A 9,857-nucleotide genomic window follows, 5' to 3' on the forward strand; every position below is an offset into this window, starting at 1 on the left:
GTATGAAGAAGAGTCCAATTCAGAACCCATTAGTGACAAGGTGGACACTAACGTAAAATAATGGAAAGACAACTATCATTTTCACATAATTTTCTTTTCAACATTTAATATATTTTCTTTAATAGAGATAATCGAATTTAAATAATTCGTTATTTTTATATTCCCAATGTTTTTCAAATCAATTGTGGATATGAAATTTTATAATTGTTTTGTAGAACGTTTGTCAACGTTGAGATAAGCTTTGCTAGAGTTATTTTACCTATTCACTTGGAAATATGTTTTGTGGGTTAGATTGACTGAATTCTATGTCTAGTAATAATTGTTTTACTTGTCCGTCACTAGGGAAAGGAATACCAATGGATCCCTCTGATGCAAATCATGTTTCCAAGAAAGAATTTAAAAGTAAAGAGTTGGTCATTGACATTCGACCAGACCTGGAGCCTGCTGAGTGGCCTGAGTGCTGCATCTACAGGGTCCAAAGAAACTGCGCAGAGTAAACAAATATGCCTATACTCCTAAGCTAATTTCCATAGGCCCTTTTCATCACGGCAATGAAGATTTGAGGGAAATGGAGAAGCAAAAATTGAGATATTTTAGGGATTTCTGTTCTAAAAATAGCGGGAGCCAGGAGGAACTTGCAAGCATTGTTGAAGGGAAGGAATTACAAATCCGCCATAGTTATGCAGAGGCCCCTAAACAAGGCAAGAATCAGTTTGTAAAAATGATTCTATTGGATGCGATCTTTATAATGTAGGGAATTTAATCAAAAATTCCTAACTTGTGAGAAACAAAACAAATAAAGAAAACACACGTCAAAGAAAATAATCACACGCACAAGACAATATTTACGTGGTTCGGCAATTTACCTACATCCACGGAGTTGCAGAGATTTCACTATTATCAGGAAAAATACAATAGTGCACAAGAACACTCTCAAGAAACCCAAATCCCAATTACACCCTAATACTCTCTCACAGAAAAAAATAAGAATAGAAGCTGACTGCCTCTCTTTTCTCTATTTTCTCTCATGCGGCTTGCTCACTAGGTTAATTGGAAATCTCTCTATATTCTCACGGCTGCACATGCTTGTCAAAACCTAATATATATATATATATATATATATATATATATATATGTCAAAGTCAGCTAAAAAGATGGGTTACTATTCCAAATAGGATTTGGTCAAATAGGTGGACGTGGGCTTGTGGCAATTCAAGCCACACACGGCCCACTTCAACAAATCTCCATCTTGGCTTGAATTGATCAAGCTACATGAGCAAACTCCTCTATCAGCTCCACCTTAGCCCTTAAGGGCTCACAAGCTGCAAACATTAGCCACAATCCTCCATAACACAGTCCCTCATCCCTGCAACTCATCCTCCTGTCCTCAAGCTAGAAGACCAATTGAAGCTGCGCACAGCTTCAACTTCTCAATTGTGACACCTTTAGTCAACATGTCTGTCGGGTTCTTAAATCCACAAATCTTCTCAAGTATTACCAGTTTATCTTCAACAAGGTAACGAATAAAGTGGTATTTTGTCTGTATGTGCTTCGACTTTGAATGAAAAGCCGAATTCTTGGCAAGAAAGATTGCACTCTGACTGTCACTGTGTAGAATGTCCATCTCCTGCTTCTTACCCAATTCTTCTAAGAAACTATGTAGCCAAATCATCTTTTTTCCAGTTTCAGTTGCTGCAACATACTCAGCTTCTGTACTAGACAAAGTAACAATCTTCTGTAAATTTGAAGCCCATGATATAGCTGTACCACCCAGAGTAAAAACAAACCCAGTAGTACTCTTTCTACTATCAATATCACCAGCAAAATCAGCATCTACATAACCCTGCAGTTTCAAACTTGCACCTGTGAAGTAAAGACATGTATCTGATGAACCCTTCAGATATCTCAGAATCCACTTGACTGCGTCCCAATGTTGCTTTCCAGGCCTACTCATGAATCTGCTCACAACTCCCACTGCATGTGCAATGTCTGGCCTTGTACACACCATAGCATACATCAAGCTGCCAATAGCTGAGGCATAGGGCACCTTGCTCATGTGGTCCCTTTCTTCTTCTGTTTTCGGTGATTGTTCTTTGCTTAGTTTGAAATGACTACCCAAGAGTGTGCTCACTGGTTTAGCTTCATTCATGTTGAACCTGCTGAGAACTTTCTTCACATACTCTGACTGTGAAAGCTTCAATGTACCATTAGCCTTGTCTCTAATGATTCTCATACCAAGGATTTGCTTTGCAGCTCCCAAATCTTTCATTGCAAACTGTTTGGACAATTGCTTCTTCAGATTATTAATCTCCTCAATGCTAGACCCTGCAATAAGCATATCATCCACATATAACAGTAATATGATGTAAGAATTGTCAAAAAACTTAACATAGCAACAGTGATCAGCTTCACATCTCTTGAACCCAATTTTATGTATAAAACTGTCAAATTTCTTGTACCACTGTCTTGGAGCTTGTTTTAGGCCATACAAGCTCTTTTTCAGTTTGCAGACTAAATTCTCTTGTCCTTGAGCAATGAACCCTTCTGGCTGAATCATATAAAGGTCTTCCTCCAAGTCACCATGAAGGAATGCTATCTTCACATCTAACTGCTCAAGATGTAGGTTTTCTGCAGCCACCATTCCCAGTATCAATCTGATTGTTGACATCTTCACAACTGGAGAAAATATCTCTGTGTAGTCAATGCCTTCCTTCTGCTGGAATCCTTTAACAACTAATCTGGCTTTGTAACATTTGCTACCATCATGCTCATTCTTTATTCTGTATACCCACTTGTTGTGCAAAGCGTTCTTTCCTACTGGCAATTTAGTCAGTTCCCATGTCTGATTCCCCAACAAGGAATCCATCTCATCCTTCATGGCTAACTTCCACTTGCTTGAATTTTCATCTTGCAAGGCTTCACCATAACATTCTAGCTCACCACCATCAGTCAACAGGAGATAATTTAAAGTGGGTGAATAACGCTGTGGAGGTCTAATATTCCTGGAAGATCTGCGAACTTCAGCTACAGGTGTACTCAGATCTACCTGTGAATTTACATTCTCCTTATCTTCTTCACCCCTTTTCTGGATAGTACCTTCAGTCAATTCATCTAAGTTGACAAACTCAGATTTCTTTTGATCTATCTCTGTAACATCTGACACAACAGTTGACCTGTCCTTGTACATAACCTGTTCATTAAATATGACATTTCTACTTCTGATGATTTTCCTGTTTTGTTCATCCCAAAACCTATAGCCAAATTTCTCATCACCATAGCCAATGAAAAAACATATTTTAGACTTTGCATCAAGTTTACTACGAGCATCAGAATCAATATGAACATAGGAAACACAACCAAAAACTTTTAAGTGTGAAAACTTTACCTCTTTACCGCTCCAAACCTCCTCAGGAAGTCTGAACTCCATGGGAACTGAAGGTTCTCGGTTTATCAGGTAAGCTGCAGTGCTAACAGTATCAGCCCAAAAAGTTTTTGGTAGTCTAGCATGCAACCTCATACTCCTAGCACGCTCATTGAGAGTTCTGTTCATGCGCTCAGCCACACCATTCTGCTGTGGTGTTCCAAGAATGGTCTTCTCCATCCTAATTCCCTGTGCAGCACAATACTCACTGAACCCTCCATCTATATACTCTCCTCCATTATCTGACCTCAAACATTTTACTTTCAAATCTGTTTTTGTCTCAACCATGGCCTTCCACTTCTTAAAGGTTTCAAATACATCTGATTTATTTTTCAGAAAATAAACCCATACCTTTCTACTTGAGTCATCAATGAAAGTGATGTAGTACCTTGAACCTCCAAGGGATGCAACCGGAGAAGGCCCCCACAAATCAGTGTGTACTAACTCCAATTTTTCAGCCTTCGGTGTCCTGCCAGTTTTCAAGAAGCTCACATTTTTCTGCTTTCCTAAGATGCAACTTTCACACATGTCAAAATCAATGGACTTCAATTCTGGTAGTTTTCCTTTTGACAGTAGCATCTTCATCCCTTTCTCACTCATGTGACCAAGTCTTCGGTGCCATAGGCTTGTATCAGTACTTGCATCAGCAACTGCAATTGTGTCTCTTGGACTTGAGGTCATGTACAGAGTACCAGTTTTCTTTCCACGAGCCAATACCCTAGCTCCCTTTGTAACCTTCCAAATACCACCAACAAATAGTATTGCATGCCCTTCATCATCAAGTTGTCCAACAGAAATCAGATTCCTCCTTAGGTCAGGAATATGTCGAACCTTCTCCAGTAACCAAACAGACCCATTGGGCAACAATATCCGAACATCTCCCATACCCACAACATCCAAGGCTGAACCATCAGCCAAATACACCTTACCAAAATCACCTGCAACATAATTCTGTATGATTTCTCGGTGTGGAGTGGTATGAAACGAAGCTCCTGAATCCAAAACCCAATCATCAAGTGGACTGTCTACTGCAAGAAGTAATGCATCCTGTACCTCTTCTGTTACAGCATTAGCAGAATCATCTTCATTCTTCTTCTTAGGACTTTTGCATTGATTCCTAAAGTGACCTGTTTTCCCACAATTCCAGCATTGTACTTGTTGGCCTGATCTAGATTTACTTCTATTTCGATTAGAATTTCTGGATTTTGATCTGCCCCGATTTGAATTTCTGTTATTACCTCTGCCTCTTGTCTCAAGGTTTAGGGCAGAACCAGATCCTGAGGATTCACCTGCATCTCTTTTGCGAATCTCCTCAGCCAGAATTAAATCTCGTATATCATTGTACTTGAGTTTTTCCTTTCCTGTAGAATTGCTTACTGCCATCCTCATTGTCTCCCAACTGTTTGGCAAAGAAGCCAAGATGATCAGAGCACGAATCTCATCATCAAAATTAATTTCTACAGACGACAATTGATTTGTGATAGTATTAAATTCATTCAAATGTTGTGCTATTGATGCATTCTCTGCCATCTTCAGATTGAACAGTTTCTTCATCAAGTGCACCTTATTGTTTGCTGACGGTTTTTCATACATACCAGACAAAGTCTTCATCAGATCTGCTGTGGTCTTCTCTTTTATAACATTGTGTGCAACAGACCTAGACAGAGTTAACCTGATAACTCCTAGTACATGTCTGTCAAGAAGAGCCCATTCATCAGCTTTCATAGCCTTAGGTTTTGTCCCTAAAAGAGACAGATGCAATTTCCTCCCATAGAGATAATCTTCAATCTGCATCCTCCAATACGCGAAGTCTGTGCCATCAAACTTTTCTATTCCAGACGCCTTTCCTGCTTCCTCTGCCATTGCTCCCACTCAAACCTAACCCTAGGCTCTGATACCAATTGTAGGGAATTTAACCAAAAATTCCTAACCTGTGAGAAACAAAACAAATAGAGAAAACACACATCAAAGAAAATAATCACACGCACAAGACAATATTTACGTGGTTCGGCAATTTGCCTACGTCTACGGAGTTACAGGGATTTCACTATTATCAGGAAAAATACAATAGTGCACAAGAACACTCTCAAGAAACCCAAATTCCAATTACATCCTAACACTCTCTCACAAAAAAAAATAAGAATAGAAGCTGACTGCCTCTCTTTTCTCTATTTTCTCTCATGCGGCTTGCTCACTAGGTTAATTGGAAATCTCTCTATATTCTCACGGCTGCACATGCTTGTCAAAACCTAATATATATATATATATATATATATATATATATATGTCAAAGTCAGCTAAAGAAGTGGGTTACTATTCCAAATAGGATTTGGTCAAATAGGTGGACGTGGACTTGTGGCAATTCAAGCCGCACACGGCCCCCTTCAACATATAATTGAGCTTGTAGTGAGGAATTATGAAACGCCAGAAGAAGAACAAGATAATCATATATTAGGCAAACCATGGCTGAGAAATGCTATAGAGCTAGACTTGATATTGCTTGAGAATCAGCTTCCGTTTTTTATTCTGGACGATTTATATAAATTCGTCTTCAATGATTCTTCAAGTTGCAACCATCACAAAGAAGAGCAGCAAAAACAAAATGAAATCCCGAACAAATCATATGTTCCCTTTCTTAAGCTTTGCCGCATCTACTTCTCTTGTTATGAGAAGAAGCAGTTAAAGTCCAACAGAACTAGGGAAGTGAAACATTTCACTGATTTGGTAAGAAATTTTCATATTGCAGATAACTTGGACCCTACAGGAAAGATTAGACATCTATATTGCGCAACAAAGCTTGAAGAAGCAGGAGTGAAATTCAAAGCTGTTCAAGAAAGAAGCTTGCTTGACATAAAATTCAGAAAGGATAGGTGCTTGGAACGCTGCCCATTTTTTAATTGCTCATGGCTTTTGAATTGCTTACCATGTATGAAATGCGTACCATGCTTGAGCAAATGCAACCTTTCTTGGAACTCCCTGTCTTTGAAGTAGGAGATGCAACTGAATGTGTTTTCAGAAACCTTATGGCCTTGGAGCAGTGTCATTATCCCAAGCAAGCTTACATCAGCAGTTACATTCTGCTATTGGATTATCTTATCAACACTGAGAAAGATGTGGATTTGCTGGTTGAGAAAAAGGCTATTGTTAACCGGCTTGGCAGTGATGAAGCAGTGGCGAAATTGGTTAACAAACTTGGTCATCAAATTGTGGAATGTAAATCTTGTTACTTTGATCTCAGTAAAGAGCTTAATGGGCACTATGAAAACTTCTGGAATCGAAATATGGCATCCTTGACAACAGTATATTTCCGCGATATTTGGAGAGGCACTGCAACAGTTGTCGGACTTATAGTCCTTTTTTTAACCATCTGGAACATTTTCCTTAGGCATTACGTCAAGTTTAATTAGATTCAAAAGCTTCTCTCACTCTTGTATTACATATTGAAGTTTGCTTTGCTTTGAATTGGTACGAATTGGGTTTTAATTTATCTACTTTAGCTTGTGATATCTTCTGCTACTATTTATCCTCAACTCATCTGTATGAGGAGTTGCCTCTAGGATAACTTGATTTGGTGGTAGTAGTAGTATGTACTATTAACTATTAAGCAATAATTAACGTTATGAATTTAAGATTGGTGCCCTTCACTTTAACACTATGACATGAGCAACCTTGAGTGTTTGTTTGTTTTGGAATAGTTTATCCGGCAATTTAATTTTTTTTTTTTTTTACTAAAAATGTGTTAAAATATACTTTTATATTGCAAAAATTTGAAAGAGCGAAAAGATACTAAAAAAGTAAAAATTTATAAAACTAAAAGGTAAAGCTAATACTTAGAGTGCGTTTGGGAAGCGCGTTTTGCGCTTCCCAAACGCACGTTTGCGTTTAAGATTTTTTTTTTTTTTTTTTTTTTCCAGCGAATGAACAGTAAAAATACTGTTCATGTACTGTGCGGGAGACAAATTTTACTGTTTGAGCACTGTTTGAGCACTGTTCATGGGACCCACAATCACTTTATTCAGAAAAAAATATTAAAAATGGGTCCCACGGTACTATTTACACATTTAAAAATTATTTTGCTACAGTGTTTTTCAGTTTTCAGTTTCAGTTTTCAGTTTTCAGCTGTATCCAAACGGACCCTTAGTATATTAATATTGTAAAGTAGTAATTAAAAGTTTAGAGCACTCATAGCAGTGGTGTTATATAGGTATAATGGTATTTTTTAGCTCTCAATCACAAAAAACAATGATGCACCAGTGAAGCTAAATCTTTTACAATGCACATCTATCTTTAGATGTGCACTATAGCTCAAAGGTAAAAAAAATATTACACTTCTCTCTCTTCCCTCATTAAATAAAGATTTCCTTCTCTTGCTCTTTCTTTGGCTTTTCTTCTTGCTTCTTTCTTCCTCAATTTTTTTTTTCTCTCTAGCTCGTCGGCCAGCTCCCTCATCACCGATCTGTTCTGTCGACCCAGCTCGCCGACCTACCCTAAGCTTCATCGCCTAGCTTACCCAGTCCGTCCCCAAGCACCAAGCCACCACTGGGATTCATCGTCGATTGTTGATCCAAGCTCTGGGTTTCTCTGGGTTTCATTGTCGAAGTCGTCGCTACCTTCCTTGTCATGGGTTTCGTGGGTTTTCGTCGATCCAAGCTTTGGGTTTTTTTTTTTTTTTTTTTTTTTTTTTTTTTTGTGGATTGTTGGTGGTGGTGATTGTGGCTATGGTTGTGGCTATAGCTGATGGTAGAGGTGGTTGTGGTTGGTGCTGTGGGTTTTTTTTTGTATTGGGATATATTATTTTATTGTAGTGGTTATAATATTTTATTGTGATATTTATAATATTTTATTGTGATATTTATAATATTTTATTGTGTTGAAAGCTAAAATAGATCCACTGCTGCAATATGTATGTAGGTAAAATAGATAAAATAACTTTTGTTGGTGCTAAATAACTAAAATTATAGATTCACTGCTGTGGATACTCTTATACCTGAACTACAGAATGCTTGTCTCTTTGGATAGTGGCTGGTACAACTATATCATCAAAGCTTTTGTCCCAATCATGTAAATGATAATTGTAGGGACGCGTTTCGTGGCGGACCGTAACAGTGTCGGGTTCGCACGTGAAAAGGCCCCTAACAATATCATTTGTAGAGCGTGGGTTTGGAAGGCTAGGCCTTGGTTGATAGGCGGTGGGTTTTTCACGTGTTCGTACCAGTTTAAGTTTTCCTACACCCCTGGAGTCTTTCTCCTGGAGGTGGGCTGGGAGGCTCAGGTTTCTGGCCATTTTTCCCAACCCCCCTGTTTAGGTTACTTATTTTTCCTTTTATATTTGCCTGCGTTCATTGTCCTTCATCCACGTGTAGGGTCAATCTTTCTAAGGCTGATACTTGTCCCATCAGCCCATATTCAAAGTCGTTGGGGGTGGTTGTAAAAGCCAAAGAATGCGGCTTTGTCAGGTTCAGAGCATTGAATGGCAGTAAGGGCAGCTTTCCCTGGATATTTTAAATCTCTTTTCCGAGTTTCAGTTTTATACCATTTTTACCCTTCTTTACGAGGGGGAACTTTGGGTCTGCCGAGGACTGAACTACTCTCAGCGGTACTCAAAGTCTATTTCGTTGAACCTGGGCCATAATCCTCCTCGGCTTGGCCCATAAATCTTTTACACCCTACATTAGCCCCTCAAAACCCGGCTGTCCAACCTCTGGGCTGGACAGGGGGGTTTTGGTGACGCCAAACTTCTTCCTGTGGCCCAATCCATTCGGCCTATTAAACACGCTGGCGGTTCCTCATATGCCCAAGAGATTCACCGGTCTACGAGATAGTTTTTAATTTCGCGCTTGAGGCGTTCTTATCGCTTGGGGTATCCAAAATGAGTTTTGAATAATCACTATTTACGAGACTACTTTAATTCGACGATTTATTCTGATGGGGTGGAGAAGTGGAACCGGCGTGTTTGGGTTTGCTGATTCCTTTGGAGATCTGAACCTATTAAATGCCTCCCGCTCCGCCCTCTGTATAAGTAGGACAGGAGGAGGTTATTGTTTTTACCAAAAATCCCTTTTCATCCCCCTGCGACTCTGGAATACTTAGCCTCCCTTAGGATTCGGTTTACTCGCTGGTTTATACGCTTAATCGTAAAATACTTTACCATAACAACAAGGGATGCAAAAGCCCCACCCCTCCCAAAAACGCCACGTTCCGATAAAGCTTATCATGGCTTGATCGGGATAAGGATGGCGAAGACTCAAAATCAATCTCACCTTTCTTTCAGTCAAAATCCGAAGCAGGGACTCGTCACGTCAAACTTTCGACGTGACGGAGTCGAGAACACCCAAGACCGTTACCACCCGGCTCCTCACGAGCGTACCTAATACGGCACCGGCGTGTTAGGAGTCAGGGCTGAGGCAGGGGCTAAGCGTTTCTGCTTCTCCCTCTT

General features: G+C 39.4%; 1 pseudogene; it reads left to right on the forward strand.

The window, feature by feature from the left end:
• The first annotated feature begins 356 nt into the window (after positions 1-356).
• On the forward strand, positions 357-7,031 carry LOC115985059 (annotated as a pseudogene).
• Positions 7,032-9,857: the final 2,826 nt, after the last annotated feature.

The sequence above is a fragment of the Quercus lobata genome, chromosome 4 (genome assembly GCF_001633185.2).
Source record: "Quercus lobata isolate SW786 chromosome 4, ValleyOak3.0 Primary Assembly, whole genome shotgun sequence".
Lineage (NCBI taxonomy): Eukaryota > Viridiplantae > Streptophyta > Magnoliopsida > Fagales > Fagaceae > Quercus > Quercus lobata.